The following is a 21,859-nucleotide window of genomic DNA, read 5'->3' as shown; positions in this document are numbered from 1 at the left end:
TTGCAATGGTTGCTCTGCTATTTTTATTAACTGGTTAGACCTCTTGTCGTCTCTGGGAATATGAATGGCAGTGTCCTGGTATTTTCTTAACGTTTTCATTCCTTACGTATTTGATGTTCGATTAGAGGCTTTTTTGTAATTAAAAATGCAACCACTCTTGGTGGGTTTTAACAGAAGTAACATGACCGTATCCCCTACCACGCTAGATGTGTACAAATAAATTCGTTGGTAGCCCATAGATGGTCCCTGGTGTGAGGGTTGGGGGTTAGCTTGTTGGGAGGGGTAATCGAGTGGCCTTGACTTCAAACAGTTCAGGCCGTTGAGCTCCGTCATCAGTGTCGACGCACTCACCAGTCCATGTGACGATTCAAGGTCCATTTCCAGATAACCGATGTTTATTTTGCTCCCTGTTCTCTTATTTGTTATGTAAACTGTTTACCTTCCTTGTTTTAATTGTACTTCCATCATCCTGTTGCTGATTTGTTTTTATTTCCAAGGAAGGATGGTTTGTTGCGTGGAAGGTTGCTGAAGTCATTGGCCTTTCTGGCCTAACCATAAGTGCGCGTACTTTTGAATAATAAATGTCGATGGCCTGCTGGCCTTGTACAGTCATAATGTGTCCACATGACCGTAAAAACGAAGTAAACGAGACTGATATATGTCATCACGAAGTAACTTTTAAATAGTTAAGTGAAATGAGTGTTGGTTCTCGTCTCAAGTAAGCTTGGATTACTCCTGGTGATTGACGTTTACACAATCTCAGTCATGAGGAGACAAGTGTTTTCCAAGCCCATACCTTAATAACCTTAGTTGAAATTTATAACAGTTCGAATTCTATCGTTGAATATAATGAACACGGGACTTGTTTGTAAAGGTCGGGTTAGATCATTGCTGACGTACTTATTTGTGACCTGTTTGGTTAACATTCCTCACCGAAGGTCGGCTGGTCTAAATATTAGTGACGTTTCGTTAAACTCCAGTAGTTAGTCGACTGAGGTGCGCAAGGGTTGGGGTCAACGACCCCATCAAACAGTGATTTTATATATACAGATTGGCAAACCTCTGGGAACCCTTATATATATATATATATATATATATATATATATATATATATATATATATATATATATATATATATATATACATTGTAAGATCATTCACATTAGCTGGCGGACAGATCGTTCGGGTAATAACCCCAAAGTTCATGACCGCCGTCACCACCTTGTGATTTTTTCTCCTCATTAAATCGAGCAGGATGGTCATGTATATTTTCATTACCTGAGATTGAGTCTCTTTATTCTTAGTGTGTTTTGGCAAGACCGAGGGAAAGATATCTCATGAAAAAATTATTTGAATAATAGAGTTTGATTTTAGCGCCAATCGTTTTAGTGTAGTCTTGTTCCTTCCTACGGTATTAGTCATCTCTTGTAAAGTGCGTTACAACAGATTTTATGTTGCATCCGAGTCAGACTATGGACGGTCAAGCCTTGGAGAAGGAATCCGTGATTAATAAGGTCTTATTAGTCAATAAGATAGATGTCAAGGGCCTGTTTGTCGTATTTATTTTATTATTTGCGTCACGCTGAAAATTGCAGCCAGTAACAGGCATAGCCGTTAATGCATGGTCGCCCTGCTTGATCCCGTTCCTGGGAACTTCCTTCCCCATGGCATAGCTAGAGTGCTGCGACCGGCCACTCACCTGCTCACTCATTCGAGGCTCTGAGTTGGATGTCCTCCCCCTCCCCCCACCCCTTCCCCTCCCTTTTGTTTGTGTGGATGTTTTTCCTCTTCCTCCCCTTCCTACATTGTCAGTTATATTCTGGACATCAGTTGTTCTTTGATAGTTGGGGTGTGTGTAATTGACCATCATTTTCGTCAAGAGAAGGATTCGCAGCTCCCACAGAGGGACTTGGCTCTGTTGTATCTCTTCGGGATGACACGACAAATCAGCGGCAGCAACACTGGGGCCGTGACGTAAGGGGGTTCATCAACCTTCCGCGTGAGACGTTCGTTACTTTTGTTTTTAAGCGGTTCCAATATGATTTCCGGTGGGAATTTATTGTCTTCTACGGTATATAAAGTTTTGCGTTCAGAGTTGCCGTTATTGGTCTACTGTCAGTGGCACAGGAAATGGGAACCAAGTGACCGTTTCTAGACCAGGCCCGGAAAAACCAGGGTGATAAGAAGGGAGAAGCTTAAAGTGTAATGGTTAGCCAGTGGATGACCTCAAAGGTGGCATATAGACGTCGTCACGTTCTTTTCTTGTGAACGCTCTCACCCTTCCCCGAATTATGTTGATTCTTTAGTTGTATTTTGAAAAAACAAAATCACAGAATTTGCAATACCCCTGTTCTGCGATTGAATATATTTGACATTTCCTTAACACATTTTGAAGAGTCTTGGTCGTCGGGTCACTGACCTCTGGCTTTGTCCCGTATGAATCTGTGCTCGTGCTGAATAATAAGTGTTGTGTCAGGAAGTAAGAAGTGTCGTTTTCATAGTTACAAATGATATTTGTCTATTTGTTTCCTTTAATGACACTACTTTCATTCCAGGTATCCCCCTTGTCTAGGCCTATGTTTAGATGAAGCTGCTTATATGCCAACGCTTGGCTGTTGCTCTTAGTGCAACTTGTAAAGGTGTTTTGCTACACCTGGTCATTTTAACACGTTTCAGCGGAAGTAGCCCTACCCTCCTCCGTTGGGTTGGGAAGGAGTGCCCCCAACTCCCATCCGTTTCCCATCTCTTGAAAATGAGCAAAGACTAGCAAAAGACCGGTATTGCCCAGGTCCGAAATAAACTAAAGGTAGAAGTGACTCATCCTCGGGCATAACGGGAGATTGCAAGTTGGGGAAAACCGTGGCAGGGAGAGAAATCCTTTGCCGGCCTTTTGGCGACAGAAAAATTTGCATGAATATTCAAATGGCTGCTCGGGTACTTGCTTGCAGCTTCGACTAATTGTGCGTCTCATGTTTAGTAAATTTTTATGTATATATATATATATATATATAATATATATATATATATATATATAAATATATATATATATATATATATATATATTTTATATATATATATTATTTTGTTTCCTCTGCGACGTCGATGGTTGCCGTTGTTGTGACGTCACTTTATATTGACCAATCAGCGTTTTCCCAGTGAAACACAGAAAATATTGATTTATTGGAATAATCTGCAGTTTCTTTTTTATCCTGAATCTTAGCTCGCTTAAGAAGAAATGCATCTTCCGTTATAGAGGGAAATCATTTTCCAGCTTTGACTTACCATGTGGCCTTCCTGGGATGAAGTTATAAAAGTTATTACAGCATAGGAAGTATATGGTTCAACAGAAAGCTGTTAGATTACAGCAAGATGACATCTCGGTTTGTAGGACTCAACTGCTGTTCTTGACAAACTGGTTTGGAATGAAAGAACGAGGTCGGAGCTAGAGTCAGTGGGTCTAGTGTTAACAGGGGGTATATCAGAAGCAATGTTGTTGACGTTGGGCACAATATGACCTGTATTTATCAGTTTGGTGTGCTCGGACATTTAACCCCCCCTCCTACCACCCCACCTTTCCCCTGTGTTCATGGGGGGCCTCTGCCCTCTTTTCTAATGGTGTTCCTGAATATCTTGATGTTAGACCCCCTCCCCCAAGTGACCTGTATTTTTTTTTTTTCACCACTGACCTGTCAGCGACGAAAATGCTAAAAAAGATTTCTTCAAAAATGAAACTCGATTAATAAAAAGCTCGAACGAGTCTGCTTCTATCCAGTTTCAGTTACTGGACGAGCAGTGAAAGAGAAGAGAATGACAGGTCAGTGATGAAAAAAAATACAGGTCACTTGGGGGGAGGGTGTTTAGCATCAAGAAATTCAAGAACACCTAGGAAAAGAAAGAACAAACAGACACACAACACACAAAGAATTAATACAGATACATATATAATATATATATATATATATATATATATATATATATATATATATCTCAAATAGATATATATATATCAGACAGACACAACGCACGCTTACATGAATGAATGGATACACTCGTTATTCATTATCCCCCTAATCATTGTCGTACAAACTATTAACTAGTACAGTAATTGAATTGAGTAAACGCGTTTACATAATGCGTTACTGTTTGTGCCCGTTACTGACATAGTTGCTCTTAATGCATTGAATTACTGCATATGAACTTTGTGCATTTTAGAAATATTCCATATAATACCAGGTAGAACTAATTCAGTTAAGAAAATTACCTTAAAAATTTCTCTCTCTCTCTCTCTCTCTCTCTCTCTCTCTCTCTCTCTCTCTCTATCCGTGCCATTCCATTCGCTTTGGCTTTTTATCCTGTCTTCTGTTGTCCTCAAATCTTCCCCCCCCCTTTTTTAAATCTTAAGATGCATTTCCCCTTTTTTGAGATTTTTTTTTTTTTTTTTTGTTTTTTTTTTTGTTAAAGTAATGAATTGATGTATGTTTGCATATCTCATTGTGTATAATTTTGATGCTCTCCTTGCGTGTCATTTTGTTCGTGTGGCTTTTTTCCGTGACGGTTGCTATGCAACGTTTTGCTTTTCCGGTCTTTCCGTAAGAGTGTATTGTCATTAAGAACAATATTGAAGTGTTACTGCTTTCACCACTATAATAATATTCATCAGTATCCCTATCTTCCTATGTCCCTAGTTGATCATTCTTTGATACAGTAGGTAAACCCATTTTATTTATTTATATTACAGTTTCTCGATCACTTGTTTTGTCACAGGATAGACTCTGCTGATGATGTCAGAGACATTGATATAGATGAACACAAAGGGAGTTGTTTAAGTTGTTTCGAAAGCACGGAATGGAATAGTATATATAGGTGTTACGCCATCATTGCCTAGCCACATTATTCATGAAATATTAATAAGTTGCGTAATATGTCATTTCGATTATTGTAATTTAACTGCAGTTGTCTTTGCCATCTAATCACGTATAGTAATTAAGAGCAATAGTTGTAATTAAATGATTGTAGAATTTATCAAATATATATATATATATATATATATATATATATATATATATATATATATATATATATATATATATATATATATATATATATGTATATATATGTATGTATGTATATTTATATACATTTATATACACACATATATATATGTGTGTGTGTGAAAACTACTGGTTAGTTTTTAGTAGATACGTATGCAGTTGTAATAACCACAGTGCCATCTTCCCCGTAGGGGGTTAGTGCCGTCAGTGCACCTCACGTGGTGCACCGTAGGCATTACTAAGGTTCTTTGCAGCGCCCCTTCACAGTGCAACAGTGAGATTTTCCTCCTGTTACACCTTTCAAACCTCAGTTACATTTTCCGCGCAGAATAACCTCTTAGGTCCCAATGCTTGGCCTTTGGCCTAAACTCTGTACTCCACAGTGCCGACTTATCCTTTCGAATTCTTCGCACTATTTGGATAGTCTTATCACTATAAAATAAAGCCTCAGATCCACATGCAAGAATGTGAAACAATTCTGACGGCCGTGGCAGATTCGAACCCGCAACAGGAGTATCAGAACGAGGTCACGTTTATCTTTCATCTTTTCATCAACGCTAGGAGATTAAAAAAGAAAATGAAATACTGCTATAAAGTACTTTTCCTTTGATTGAAATATTCCTTGAGAGTTTATTGATGCAGAGCGTAAGATACCTGGCAGTTAAGCTACTGCGTCTTGTCGCAAACAGGGTGACACCTTCAAGCCACCAAAAAGGAAAAAGTCAGTCGACCGTGTTTTTTCCTCGGATGGGGTGGCGCCCGAAGGGCAGTGCCTTCATATATCTCGTGCAAGACCACATTTTACTTTTCAGTTTGGTCTGGTGTACTGGGCGCGAGCTGTGAACTATATTTGTGAATCTCTTGAGATTAGTGGAGTCGACTCCTTGATAATTGAGAATCTCTCTGCTGATTTCTTTCATGGTGAATAAAGTTCTTATTAAATTTAATTCCAGGACCTGTTACTTCTTTCTAATGAACACCATATTCTTTGGAAGCTTGAATTTCAAGTCAGTGGCCCCTGTGAGCTTCAATATGGAATAGGGCTCATTTTTAATAATATAATAATAATACATTTAGGTTTCATTGGAACACACTCAGGTTATTGAACCAAAGTATGTAATAAAAAATAGAGAATATTCTGTCACTTTTAAAAGATGCAGTACTCTGTTGAAAAACCAGAAAAAAATTACAATAGGATAAAAATTTCGTATTCTTTGTATGGAGATTAAAGTGGTGGGGGGGATCTTTAATACGATAGTATGTCACGTAGGCATCCCATCCCGTCCCCCGAACAACTCAGCTGACAGCGACAGTCCGATTAAAAACAATAGAATTAACCCGTAAACGTCCCTTAGTCCCTCGAACGCCCTCTTAAGGGTACAGGGAGGAAGGTAGGTTTACTATATACGCAAACATTCCAGGAAAAAATGGCATAGTAATAATATGAAGATAAGGCTTTGGCATAGTACAATTCTATATATTTTAGGAGGAAAGGCCCTCTTAAGGGTACTCGGATGTTCACAATTTTCTCTTTTGTGTAACCTAATGTCTCAGATTGAAGTATTTAATGAAAATGGCAATTAATGGTGGGTAAAGATAGTCCTCTAAATACTCAGGTATTTGCATTTGTGTTTATGGTCGCAGTTTAGGTGGCTCTTAAGGAATCATGGGTCTCGCTTTGTCCCCAGTCAGCAGATAGAGCGGAAAATGGGAGTTCCCCTCCCCAGCCTTGGGTGTTTCAGTCAATTTATAAATCCCGGGGGAATTAAAAAGACGAGATGCTTATCTTGGCATTAAATACGATGTAAATAAATAGTAAAATTGCCATAAGCAGGATTTATGCTGACTAAAAGTTCCTCGTTGGATGGTCGGTACCGTTCTCGGCCAGCACTCTGCGGGGCCCGAGTTCGAATCTCCGACCGGGCAATGAAGAATTAGAGGAATTTATTTGTGCTGATAGAAAATCATTTCTCGATATAGTGTGGTTCGGATTCCACAATAAGCTGTAGGTCCCGTTGTTAGGTAACCAGTTGGTTCTTAGCCACGTAAAATAAGTCTAATCCTTCGGGCCAGCCCTAGGAGAGCTGTTAATCAGCTCAGTGGTCTGGTTAAACTAAGGTATACTTAAAAGTATACAAGCGCCACTGGAGTATGTCTCTCCCTAAGGATTTAAACCCTATTTTTCCCCCATGGTTGCTCGTCCCATTTATTTGAAAAAGGACACTTAAGAAACATTTTGCTTGCCATATGAGGTTAATTGCCGGTATCAATACTGTATTAGTGCTGCTAACCCGTAGGATTATAATTGTGCCGGCAATTTCGTCGGATCATGTGAGGGATTAGAGTTGAGGAAAGGGCCTTCGTAAACAACTTGTTTATTTTCCATTGAAATGAGATTAAATGTGTTTTCGGTGTTGCATTAAGCTTTGGGAGTTATGAATTATAGGTTGTGGTTATTGTTTTTGTATCTTGAAACATTGCAGCGAACTGCTTATTTTTTAGGATTGAAGGAGAAGTAAATATTAAAATAGTGTTTTATCATACATTACAGTTTAATAAATATTTACGACCGAAAGCAAGATATGAAAAGATATATTTAAAGTATGTCAGCTTACTGCTGATGGTGAAATACCATTTAGCGAAATGGTGCATTCATCCAGAAAGATCACTTCCTTTCTCAGGTAAGATGTGGAAGATTAGCGTGAATTAGTTTACTCAGATCCCTGGACCCTTTTTATGGGACGAGTAACCTTTAATGCCGTTTTGTAGCCCAGGCCCGAAGAAAATGGGGAAGGAAGCGTTTTACTGATAAACGAAATGACTCGTACAGATTGTAACAAATTCATTTGAGTGAAGCTGTGTATACCTGTCCTGTGATACATGAGGAGAGCTTCTTCGTGTTCTGTTGACCCCAAGACTAGATTACAATCTTCCCTTTGTTTGTTGGAGGTGGGCATCGATCTAGGGGATTTTCCAAATGAATCCTGAACTGGAAGGCCAGGAAGAAAACACCACCTGGCTGACGTAGCTCTTCAGGTCAGGATTTTTAGCGCAGTAGAATCGAGTGGTCGGTTGTTTTCTGTTGGTTGGGACGAACGGATTGACAAGGGTGAAGCGATATGATCTGCATACTCACCTTGGCTATACCGACCTTTTGATATCCACTCGACCAAGTGTACTATAGCAAAGTGGAAAGCAGCTTGATATGCATATACTAGCCGTGGTTATATAAACCGTTTGATTTCCGCTTGACCAGGTGTCTTAGCAAACTGGAAACCTCCAAGATTGGAAACTTTCCTCCAAGATTGGAAAGCAGCTTATTTATTATTTATCATTCTTGGCTGTTTCTCTTCACTATCCCTTGGCAGTACTTTATCATCTCCAAGGCGATGGCGTCATTCCAAGAGAACTTCTTATTTAAATATTTGGAAACTTGTCCCTTGACCAGTCTAGTACGACAAATATTGGGAGAGGACCTGGCCGTTGAAGTGAGTCAGTGCGCTGATATCATACGTATCATTGTCCAGTATCAGATATTCATCTTGATTAAGAGATAAGCCAAGAAATGGGTGGTGTCGAGTATATACTGTATATATACTCTTGCTGAAATCGATTTCGATTTTAAATCATTTTCGTTATTTTTGACAAAAATCTTTACACAATAAACCTAGAAACGTGCCATATGTTTTGACAACGATGCCAGTTTTCCAATAACCTTAAGACGGGTCATTTATTGGAAGGTTTACTTGCTTATAACCTACGAAGGAAATGCGGATTGTGCTCTTTAAATACTATTTTTAAAGGGCCACCTCTTGATCTACATTTAGACACTTCGGTAGATATTCTTTGGGAAATATTACTGAACTTATGCATTAGAAAGACAATCCCTGAGTTTGTACAGTTTTCATTATAGTGGTAGAAAATATAGAATTTATAGGAAGCAGAGAATCATATGAAGTTCTGAACAAAAATTGCATTAAAATGTTACAAAGGAAAAGTTGTAACATGCAAATACTTGACATAAAAAAAGACTATAGAAAATGAGAATAATTAGCAAATTTAGTTTTAAAAATGAATGGCACAGCTAATTGAAATATTATAGGTCTAATAGTTTTTGCATTTTTCTTAGTGCATTCACATATTTTGAACTTTGTGAAATGACTTATAACTCCATAAACGGAAATAACACCCATTATAAGAAACCCGGGTAAACGTGCAGGGACACGTACAAACAGTATGAAAAGTGAAGCCAAGTTAAACCTGAGTATTCCCAAAAGGAAGATGGCTACTCTTGGTAAGAATAGAATTTGAAGGACGATGACGAAGTGGCAAAAACGTACTGACCCCAGAAAATGGCGAGCGTCTCTTCATTGTTTCGTATACCACATTTCACCGTGAGAAGTTATCTTGATCAGGGAATAACACCTGGCAGGACACCTGTCCGGCTGCCCAAGTTTAAAGCAAGAGCCTGTGCTGGCTCAAGATCATATCGACCAAACAGGGAATACAAGTTTATGAACCCGGGGGAGGGGGGGTTTAGTGCCGTCAGTGCATCTCACGTAGTGCACTGTAGGCTAGGCATTAGTTAGAATTCTTTTCAGCGTCCCTTCGGCCCCTATCTGCAACCCCTTTCGTTCCTTTTACTGTACCTCCATTCATATCGTCTTTTCCATCTTGCTTTCCACCCTCTTCTAACAATTGTTTCATAGTGTAACTGCGAGGTTTTCCTCCCGTTACACCTTTAAAAACCTTTTGCTATAAATTTCCCCATCAGCTCTGAATGACGTCATAGGTCCCAGCGCTTGGTCTTCGGACTAAATTGTATATTCCTTCCTTTTTCCTTAATGTGTCGCACTATAGAGGGCCTTTTTGGAGATCTTTCCTTTCATTGTTTCATACGTCACATTTCACCCCGAAAGGTTATCATGATCAGAAGAACGACGACTTGAGACCCCTGTCTAGACCTCTCTGGTTGCCCAAGCTTATAGCAAGAGACTGTGCTGGCTCAAGGCCATGTCGACCAAACTATGAACACGCGTTTTTGAGACGTAAGCATAGCTTAGTTTAACCAGACCACTGAGCTGATTAACAGCTCTCCTAGGGCTGGCCCGAAGGATTAGACTTATTTTACGTGGCTATAAGAACCAATTGGTTACCTAGCAACGGGACCTACAGCTTATTGTGGAATCCGAACCACATTATAGCGAGAAATGAATTTCTATCACCAGAAATAAATTCGTCTAATTCTTCATTGGCCGGCCGGAGACGGGAACTCTGGCCCCGCAGACTGCTAGCCGACAACTCTACCGACTTGCCCAACGAGGAGCTATAAACGTTAAACGGATAATATGACTTTATTACTGCCTTTTTAATCGAATTCGTGGGACTCGACAGACTCGACACTTGTAAAAACTTACAGTTTACCGAAGCCCTGCTTGGGGGTGTCGGGGGAAATAGTGTCATCAGTGCAGGTGCACTGTACGCATTACTGACTGTTCTCTGCAGCGTCCCTTCGGCCCCTAACTGCAACCCCTGTCATTCCTTTTACTGCACTTCCATTCATAGTGTCTCTTCCATCTGACTTTCCAATTGTTTCATAGTGCAAGTGCTGGATTTTTCTCCTGCTACACCTTTCAAACCACCATTACTCTCAATTTTCCATTCAGCGCTGAATGACCTCATAGGTCTCAATACTTGGCCTTTGGCGTAAATCTTATATTCCAATAGAGTTTACCAAAATAATCGGCATTTCCGCCAAACGATGTTCTTAACATGAGACAAAATTGTCATTGTGTTTGCCTTAAATACTCGTAGTATGTCTTGGTTGAAGAGAAAAGCTGATACACAAACAAAATGAAAGGAAGAGAAGTAATTGAAAGAGAAAAGGGAAACAACAGAGCGGAAACTGAAACTGAAAGATCAGTACTATTAACTCTGTCCTACTGGTGCATCAAAGAGTTGCCTAACTGCTGGTGTAAAGTTACATTCACTTTAAAATTACGTTGCTGCTTTTGTAAACAGCATCAAAGAGTACTCTGTTGTAAAGTTATACTCTTTTACGTGATTTCTCTTATGTAACATAAACGGTAATCAATAAATTGTATTGATGATTGATGCAGTGCTGTCAGTTGGCGTATCAAAACATGAGTGGATACTCGGGTATCTTTTGAAAACCTAAACTGTTTCTCTTTCCTCTACAGGTTTCCATTCTAGGTTTTAGTTTTCTGTAAAAGAAAACTATTGAAATGGCTATTTGTCTGTCAGTCCGCCCTCAGATCTTAAAAATTACTGAGGCTAGAGGGCTGCAAATTGGCATGTTGATCATCCACCTTCCAGTCATCAAACATACCAAATTGAAGCCCTCTAGCCTCGGTAGTTCTTATTTTATTTAAGGTTAAAGTTAGCCATGATCGTGCGTCTGGCACTGCTTAGGTGACAACAACATAAGCCACCACCGGGCCGTGGCTGAAAGTTTCATGGGCCGCTGCTGAGAGTTTTATACATTATACGTTGTACAGAAAACTCGATTGCGCCGAAGAAACCGGGGCATTTTTACTTGATTCTTGTCTTTTGTCTAACTGAGCCCTCCTCCTGAAAAAAAAATATACTTGATAACCTCCTCTGAATCTGGTCATCAGGATATTTAGCCCGTGGGGGAGTAGTGCCGCCAGTGCACCTCATGCAGTGCACTGTAGGCATTAAAGTTTTTTTGCAGCGCCGCTTCTGCCCCTAGCTGCAACCCCTGTCATTCCTTTAAATGGACCTCTTCATATTCTCTCTTTTCCATCTTACTTTCCACACCCTCCTAACAATTTTTTGATCGTGCGATTTTTTTCCCTCCTGTGACACCTTTCAACCCTTTTTTAATGTCAGTTTCCGTTTCAGCGCTGAATGACCTCATAGGTCCCAGCACTTGGCCATTGGCCTAAATTCTGTGTTCAATTCTATATCCTATTCCATTCAGGATAGTTATGATGGCAATTTCACTCTCACCGCGGCCTTATTCTCACATTATCGATTTTCTTTTCACGTATTCTTGTTCACGTGTACTTTACATACCATAGGTTCTTGTTTGGTTGAGGCCTTCAGTAAAATGCGTACACAAAATAATTGTCATCTCGTAGAGATGCAGGTGTGTTGCTCAGTTGCGCGTGCTTGTGAGCGTCAGGCGGAAGGTAAGTTAACGCACGGTCTACAATCTGATCGAAATGCGCAAGTGCGCTCGCTGTATATGCAGATAGAATTACCAGATGTTTCTATATTAATAAAAACCACGTAAAAGTGTATTCAAGACTATCGAAACGCGCGTATAGAAGAATGAATAACAGCGTGGAAATTTTTTTATGACTGTGATACTATAGTAATCTACATGATGTTGCTGCATGGAACGTAGTTTTCAGTCTAAAAACGTAAGGTTTGTTAAGTTCTTTAGGGAGGTAAGATAAATTTTCACGTGCCTATCAGTCGTAAAGACTCACGACAGGCAATACGCCAATAAGTGCGAATCCTCCAGAACGTTTAAGTTCACTTATCTGAGGCGTTGTATTGTTTACAAGTCTATCGATGGGAAGTGTTGGTGATGTTGGGGTTTTTTTGGGGGAAGGGACGTTCCCAAAGGTGGATTTTAAGGAGTCTGGAGTGTCTTCATGTGGATGGCCATGTGGAATGAAATGACGGTGGGTTCTGCCGTGCGTCAAGAACGATAGACATTCGGTTATGGATTGCATGTGCAGCCCCTGCTGTGGGCCTCCGCTTGTACCCAACTATTGATCCTTCACTCGCGTAGATCCCTGCGCTCTCTCTCTCTCTCTCTCTCTCTCTCTCTCTCTCTCTCTCTCTCTCTCTCTCTCTCTCTCTCAAATGATTCTTCTTTGGTCGACATCCTCTATCTGTGACCTGTGCTGCTGTATACCGTTCGTCTTTAATGAATTTGGAGGTGTGCATAAACTTTTCACTGATGGCACGAGAAAAATATTACAATTATATATATTTTTTGAAATCGCCTGTCCTGTGAGTAATATATTAAAGATCGAGATGTGGACATCTGAGTAGATTATAGCCCCCTGATCGAAATAAGTGTTACAAGTGAAACATTTGCGAGGGATGGTTTAGAATCGAACCACTGCTGCCTGTAAGCGCCCACGTCAATTTTTATGAATGGAATAAAGCCTCCCCAAATTCCATACATGAATCTGCTGGTTACTTCAGTGCTTGGAACAGGTCCCTATTTTTTTTTTTTTTTACCGGCGTATTAAACAAACTTCCATCCTACTGTTTTTTTTTACCGCCTTATTAAACAAACTTCCATTATCCTTTGATTGTTTGGGAAGCTTCCATAGCCTAGCACCTCTTAATCAAACTAAGGTGTATGTGCATCCAGTGACCATAATAAATATCTGACTTTCATTGTGAAACAGTTCATGCATTTCAAACTCTGTAAAGGATGGCTGGAACGCCCTAGTTCTGAAACAGGTATGGAGCTCAGCAACTGGAACAGATATATCCTCTCTCTCTCTCTCTCTCTCTCTCTCTCTCTCTCTCTCTCTCTCTCTCTCTCAGTTAAAATTTCATCGGGGCTCGCTAATGAGACAGACTCCCCGGCTTTCATTCGCTCTGTCAGTGTGACACACACACAAGCTTCCAGATTTTCGTGTGCTTTGGCGAAATAGGTGGCCAGACACAGATCCATATTTGAATGGCAAAAAGGGGAAAAGATCCGGGACCCCGAGAGGTTATGAATAGCGGGACGGCAATGAAGGAACAAGTAAAATGGCCTTCTTAGGGTAGAAAGCAACCGCGGGAAAAACCGATGCAGGGGAAAATTTTACCACTGTTCAGGGGGAAATGGACGAACGATCGCCAATCTTGACCAAGCTGTGGCCGTTTCGCCACCGAGGTCTTGAGAAAAAGATGCAACTGTTAACTTGAAAGACACTGTTTCTACGTAAGATATTAGGCATCTGTCACAGGAGAGGAAGAGTTTGCCTTTATTAAGTATAATTAGAAGAAAGGGGAATCAGCGTAATTTGTGTTAAAATAGAAATTTGTTTGCAGAGGTGTAGGGTTGTCTGTTTGTCCCATTTTTTTATTTTTTTTCTAAGACCTCAGCAGAATCTAGTAGTGCACCTGAATAAAAAGGCGAACACTAAAAATTATTGATGAGATGATCACTCGCTAAAAGTTATTGATGAGAATTATCACTATCACTAAAAATTATTGATGAGATTATAATTCGCTAAAAATTATTGGTGAGATTATCATTCGCTAAAGATTATTGATGAGAATTATTATTATCACTAAAAATTATTGATGAGATTATCACTCACTAAAGATTATTGATGAGAATTATTATTATCACTAAAAATTATTGATGAGATTATCATTCGCTAAAAATTATTGGTGAGATTATGGCTCACTAAGAATTATTGTTGAGAATTATTACTATCACTAAAAATCATTGCTGAGAATTATTGCTATCACTAAAAATTGTTGATGAGAATGATCACTCCAGAACATTTTGGCTATGGGAACACTTGTGGGACGTCATTTCCAGGGGAGCAGAGGCCTCGTTCTTTTTTATTGACCCTTATTATGGCTTCATAGATGGTGGTTGCTGTGTGATGCTAACCGTCAGTGTTGAAATGGCTAGAAATGTCAGCCTTGTGATTTCTATTGTTTATTAGCCTTTTGTGGTGTAAGTTCATTGTAATCCACACATCCGTAATTGGGCAAAATATGTTAGATTGACGAGTGATACTGACTTGACAGGGTTGCAGTTAACTGACCCCAGAATTATTTTTAAAAGCCGTAGGGGATAGTGCCGTCAGTGCACCTCACGCGGTATACTGTAAGCATTACTTAAGGTCATTTGCAGCGTCCCTTCGGCCCTTAGCTGCAGTCCCTTCATTCGTTGCAATACCTCCGTTCACATTCTTTCTTGTAACTTACTTTCCATCCTCTCATAACAATTGTTTCAATATTATTTTCAGCGCTGAATGACCTTAATGGGTCCCAACGCTTGGCCTTTGGCCTAAACTTTATATTCCGATTCCAGTGTGATGCAAGTATCATATTACATTGCACTCGGAGATAAACAGCCGAGGTGTATGGTAATTGTTTCAAGTCGTGTCATGAAGGGCATATTGCAGTTATGTCAAGTTTAATATACAGAAGGTGCATTCCTAGCGTTCAGATCTTTTCAGACTTATCTTGGAAAAATCTTAGTGTTGAAATTTAAATTGGTAACCCTTGTATTGAAAAATGTTTTGGTGGCATATTTTTTATTTCCCCTCTATGAAAATTTTTTCCTTCCCTGGTACTGATTAAAGGTTGGTTTGCTATCTCTTTCCAAACTAACCTTTAACCGAAGTAATAGCTGTGTTCAGTTAAAGAATTTAGGAACTCACACTAAAGTTAGTGATGTCAAGATTACAGGACACAGTTATTCGTGAATGGAGGGAGTAATCTCGGTATCATGATTCGTTGATTAAGAAGATTTTTTTTTAATCATAGGTATATTTATTAACAAAATAGAGCAGTGTGAGAGAACTCCAAATCTGGTGCGTCGGAATGAGAGAATTGGGCAGACATTTCCATTTTTCTCCGTTGAGGTTTCTCGTAGCATTAACTTTGAGAATTTTATGAATCCTTCCAGTTTGTCAACCTCACTCTATAAATAAATCCTGCGGGCATTTACAGGATGTCGACATTTATAATGGCCATTTTTATTAATACACGAACACACGAAATTGAATCATAATGGAGTTTACCTGTGAGCTGACAGCTAATAAAAAATGCCGAATGTTCCATCTTTATAGGTCAAATCGGTCATTATATGCAGAGTACAATCTGTGCTTTGCTTTTGTTGAGATAATTTTCCTTGTATTGAGAAATAACCGGCTTCTGAGGATTGCTTTCCCATGCATGCTTCATTTCTTCCACTTTGCTGACAAACCTCTGTTAATATCACTTCTTAGCGCGACTGTGAAATTTTCCCCCAGTTTCACTTTTAGATCCCTGTATGGCTTGTCATTAATTTTCTGGATCTCTTCCTTTCTTTTTCTGTGCAACCTCTCCATCTTATGTTCTTCTCCCTCTTTCCCACAGTCTTACGCTTGGTTTTGTAGCCCAGATTTCACGATCCGCTGATTCTTCATTAATAAGCCTTTACCCCACAGGGGTGCACTGTAGGCATTAGTTAAGTTCTTTACAGCGTCCTTTCGGCCCCCAGCGGCAACCCCTTTCATTCTTTATATTGTGCCCCCGTTCATTTCTCTTTCTTCCATCTTACTTTCCACCCTGTCCAAACAGTTGTTTCATAGCTCAACTGCGAGGTTTTCCCCATGTTACACCTTTTAGACCTTTTTACTCTCAATTTCCATTTCAGCGCTGAATGACCTCATAGGTCCCAATGCTTGGCCTTGGGCGTAAATCCTGTATTTTATTCTGTTCTATTAATAAGGCTTTGGCATTGGTCAGAGTCGTGTTAGAAATAGTGTGCTTACTTTTTGTGTAACTTTTTGCCTTCCTGATTGATTAGGTAGAACAATTTTGTAATTCGTTTGGCTGCTGGATGACCAGCGTTTTGGGGTCTTGATAAGCCGTTTCCTTTCTGAGGGTCAGGATGATGATGATGATGGTGAAAGCCTGTTCTTGGTGTGTGTGTAACATTTAATGCAAGTGATACGCTTCAAATGCTGTTGCGCTTGAATCCCTTCAGTAATTGTTTTTATTTTTCGCAACTTTAAACGGTTTTTTTTCCAGTAAACGCATTGTTTCAGTAATTTTTTTTTATTGGATTATGCTTCTAACGAAGGAAACTTGCCTTGGTATAATTTTCCTCATAATCACATAAAGTGTCCTTGATCTTTTCAAGTTTTTGACAGGCCTAACAAATTGATAAATTAAACTGACAGATAATAAAGGCTAGGAAATGGTTCGTTAGCCAAGCTTTTCATCTGGTCAGCGCAGCACATATCTATCAGGGCTTTAATTTCTTAAGCATGTTCAACTGTGTGAGAGAGAGAGAGAGAGAGAGAGAGAGAGAGAGAGAGAGAGAGAGAGAGAGAGAGAGAGAGAGACCCCCACTGAGCAAAGTCTTCAGTGTCACAGAATACACATGGAAATAACGATTTATGGGGAGCAGACTTGCATAAGGAGTTTTACTATATGATAGATCAGGTGGAAGACCCAAGGATTAGATACCATGTAATGTTCCGGAACCTTTGTTGGGTGTAAAATGCGCCGTTCCGCTTGTGTCAGTGACTGAAATAAATAAATATATATATATATATATATATATATATATATATATATATATATATATATATATATATATATATATATATATATATATATATATATATATATATATATATATATATATATATATATATATATATATATACATACATATATATATATATATATATATATATATATATATATATATATATATATATATATATATATATATATATACATACATACATATATATAATTGTAAATCACTGGTGTAAGTGAGAATAATGGACGGACTTCAAGCAGGAGTTGCTACTGTCAAGAGCGTAGCACACAAGTTAACAAACATCCCTTTTGGATGGACATTCAGTGAAAGTGTCATGTAGGATTATTCGCTTATATCCGTGTGTGTGTGTGTGTGTATATTTTTGACGTTGCCAAAAGTAGGGACGAAGGGGTTACGTGGGTTGCGAGCAATTTAGGAAGGGTGAGGGCAAATACCTAGACCGTGGTGAGGGGAAGCGTCTTTGCTAGACATCGGAGTATGGGAGCCGGAAGGTTGGAAGGCTGGGGACGGGAAGAGGGATTCTGCTAAGAAGAAAAGAAGAAGAATCACAGAACACAGACGTTACTACCATTATTCGAAGAAGTCGAAAATTTATACATATTTTATAAATGTTTTTCTGAGTTATATCATTATTCATATATATATATATATATATATATATATATATATATATATATATATATATATATATATATATATATATATATATACGAGCTTGTTTACACGTGCTGGAACCTGGGGCTGCTGCCTCCCCTACCTACGCCGCCCCCACCCAGGGTGGACAAACAGGTTTGCAGGAGGAGGGTGGATGTCTCCCCTTCCCTTCCGTTCCCCTACCTACCCCGCCCCGGGCGGACAAACCGGTTTGCTGGGGGTGGGTGGCTGTGTCATGTCTCCCCTACTGTCACCTTGGGGAAGGCGAACAAGATCAAATCCTCTCGGATTTTATTATAATTATATAATTATTATTTATGAAGTTTTCAAAAGATACAAATTTATGAAGTTTTATATAAGGTTTTCAGTTTTATATATACAATATATATAGGCCTATATATTATATTTTTTTCATTGTACAGTACATGTGAACCCTGCGTAAATGTATTTAATGTGTGTGTGTGTGTATGTTCCAGTATAAGTGTTTATATATTTTTTATTTGCTTTAAAATCATGTTTATTCATCGCAGCGTTGAATGACCTCATTGGTGCCAGTGCTTGGCCTTTTCCTAAGCCTCATATTCCATATCGGACTGGAAACTTCAAAAGCCTATCGTGTCCATTTTGAACATGCTTCATTGAGTACCTTGAAACACAGAATAAGCTAGTTCTCGCATGCTGTTGAAGTACCGAACTGCCTCGTGCTCTGTTCTTCAAGTAGACGAATATTAATTATGGTAATTGTAATTTTTTTTTTTTGTTAGTAACGTTGTTTAAGGCTGTGTACGAACTGCAAAAATATATCAGCATTGAGATTTACCTGACATGTATGAGTGTGTTTTTGTTCTTTATTTATGGAAATTTACCCGATATCCATTAGAGTGTTTTTATTTTTTTATTTATAGAAACGGTGTCTGTAGACGTCCGGTAAGTAAATCTTTAAGTAAGGTATTTACTTATGCATTTATGCCCAATAAAATGTCCTGGAATATTATCTACTAAGTACTGACGTTAAGATACTTCCTCCCCCCCAAAAAAAAAAAAAATCAATAGATACTGAAACTAGGAAATTTGTGGCATAATGTTAGGTTAACCAGGTCTCGAATAGAATTTCAATGGAAACAGTAAGAATATTGCTGTTATTTACTGTTTGTAAAGGAAAGTGTACTGCCCCGCATTTTTCTGGTAATTTACGTCGACTTCGAAAAGTATGTTTTAAGGCGCGAGCTATTTTTAGTTACAGGTTCCTATAAATGGCCATGTTGAGAGGGAAAGTGAATGTCATTATTGCAAGAGGGTGATATTAGGGGGTGGGGAGAAAAGGAAGGTACCTTCTCTCTTTCTCTCACAGAGAGAGAGAGAAAGAGCGCTCTCGTTTTTCCTTTAGCCACTGACATTACTTATTGGGTCTGTGAGAAAAGAAATTTGCGCTCTTTTTTTTCTCTTTGTGCTTCACTATCCACAGATACACAAAATCTCTCTCTCTCTCTCTCTCTCTCTCTCTCTCTCTCTCTCTCTCTCTCTCTCTCTCTCTCTCTCTCTCTCACTAACCACAGACACACAAAATAAGATATTCGTCTGTGAATCGCCCATTGAATTCCTGCATAAGATGCAGGTGCCAGGGCAGCGGCAGCAGCGTCCCAAATCCCGGACACACTCTTGCTCTCCACTGTTTCCCCTCAGTGATGCTCGTGTGCCGGTACTCCTCTCTACGAACTCAAGTCTTCGAACCCCTTGCCGAACTTCCTGTCCCCTCGTTGGCTGTTCGTACCCAGAGGGGTACAAACGCGCCTCTCTTCACTTATTTTATTATTATATTGTGACGGTGATCTTTACTGCATTTGAAGCAGTAAACTTGCTTAACTCACTTGAGCATATCTTCTGTATTTACGTTATTTCTCCTAAGATTATAAGAGAGTTACAAGTTATCCTCTCTCTCTCTCTCTCTCTCTCTCCCCATTCATTCCGGGGAGATTTTTCGTCTGGGAGGGGGCCGGCTGTTTTTCGTCTCGTCATGGATTTCGAGGCTAAAGTAGGTCAAAGGGATGAGGTACCCAAAGGACCCAATCCAGGAACGAGTTGGGGCGTTCCAGGATCGTGCGTGTGTGTGCCACGGACTATACTCAGATCAGTCGCGTGTTGGCATTGGTCTCAGGTGCCCGGGGAAGCTGTGAAGGTGTTGGTGGTGGTGTGGGTTGACTGACTGACTGACTGACTGACATCCCTTGATAAGAATAGAAGGTCCTCGTCTTATACTCTGAAGGTGTGGTGGGATAGTCTTCCGTTTAGAAGGTGCCTTGGAGTAATTAGCCTTTATTAACTTTTTTTTTTATTCTTTATACTCCCTGATGTAATTTTCTTTAAATGGGATGTTTTTCAGTGTAAAAATTTGTGGTTATGTTTAATAATTTTATTGGCTGAAGACGGTTTTTTTCGGTGATACTTTTTATTTTTATTTATTTTATTTTATTTACTTACTTGCAGAAGAAACTAATAGTTCTTCCTCGTTTTGTCTTTTCAGGACGGACGCTTGTCGGTGTTTGTAGTGCTCAGTTGAGTGCGGGAAGAGTTATTCGTTGAGGCTTCCAGTACAAGGTAACTAAATTATCATCGTTATTCTTATCTATCGTTAATATTGATAGTACAAGAGGTTGTCTGTTTAATCATCCTTTTATGTGAACATCGTTTGTTTTGGCTTGCGGGCTGTATCTCTGGTTGACTGTACAGTCGTTTGGTTATGTTTTCGATTGAGTACATTTTAAATGTAAAGTTGTAGTGTTGCTGTCGTGTTCGTATACGGGGAACGTTCGAGGAAATACAAAGTTTCAGGCAGAATTGATTGCAGTGAATGAGCTTCTGTGTCTGGTTAACTTCGAGGCGGAGCTGAGGACGTGTTTTCGTTGAATGAGTGTCTGTATCAAGTTGGAGAGAGAGAGAGAGAGTGTGTGTGTGTGGCCATGAACTTTCAAGTGTACGCTGATTGAATGAGGTCTAGGTGTTCCTTGGTTTGTGACTTATTCAGAGGGCTAAGTGAGCGACGGGTGAAATGCAGTGTACTCTTCCTCAGTAAACTTGAGAGTACGCCAAATTCAATAACTTGGCGGAGGGGAAAGCGTGTTTTGTCGCATCTAGTAGAATGTAAACAAAGAAATTCATTTCAGGTTGCGTGCTGTCTTTAGTGCAAAAGAAAAAATGGTGGGAGATTTATTATTAGATACAACGTTGTGTTCTTATTTTGTAAGCGATAATGTTATCGTGGGAAAAAGCATGTTGGGGATATGCTGCAGTATGTCAATCAAGACTTTTACTTATTAGTAGACTCAGTCGAAAAGCATTTACTTATTAGTAGACTCAGTCGAAAATGCTTATTTCTTTGTGATCCCATTTGAAATTCATTTGTCACAGTGATGACAGCTCATTTGCTGGGAAATAACAAGAAAAAGGACAGAGTTCGGATTTGTTAAAATAGCTGAAGTAGAAGTTATGGGAACCCCTCTATGTTTTGCAAGTTGCATTCAATTTTAAGAAGAAAAAATTGGGAATCATTGCATAGGCAAGAACATTGAGAGATCTAGTGAATTAATCACTGCGTCGTTATGTTCTTAATTTAGATTTTTCTTTCAATTTTACACGCAGCCTCTATAAGTCTCTCTCTCCCTCTCCCTCTCCCCCCTCCCCCTTCCTCCTTCCCTCCCTCCTTCCCTCCCTCCTTCCATGTTTTGCATCTGAAAGGCTCTGTACGTGTTAAACCTCCAGTGTTGGACATTTGCTTCGGTTAGCTGCTGATGCCTTTATGGCCGTGAAAGTGATGGAAGACAGGTTGTTGAAGGAACTCATAAAAAAAGAC

At 39.4% G+C, this 21,859-nt stretch overlaps 1 protein-coding gene across 2 annotated transcripts in view; it reads left to right on the top strand.

The window, feature by feature from the left end:
• The window catches only part of LOC136835010 (SIN3-HDAC complex-associated factor), a 148,449-nt gene that overhangs the window by 64,534 nt on the left and 62,056 nt on the right, over positions 1-21,859 (top strand). For both annotated transcript variants that reach the window (XM_067098036.1, XM_067098038.1), the window contains exon 2: positions 20,534-20,607. The gene's annotated coding sequence lies outside the window, so the exon portion shown is untranslated. The remainder of the gene's footprint in view (positions 1-20,533; positions 20,608-21,859) is intronic.

This window comes from Macrobrachium rosenbergii, chromosome 54, assembly GCF_040412425.1.
Source record: "Macrobrachium rosenbergii isolate ZJJX-2024 chromosome 54, ASM4041242v1, whole genome shotgun sequence".
Lineage (NCBI taxonomy): Eukaryota > Metazoa > Arthropoda > Malacostraca > Decapoda > Palaemonidae > Macrobrachium > Macrobrachium rosenbergii.
This window is presented reverse-complemented; position numbering and strand designations above follow the sequence as displayed.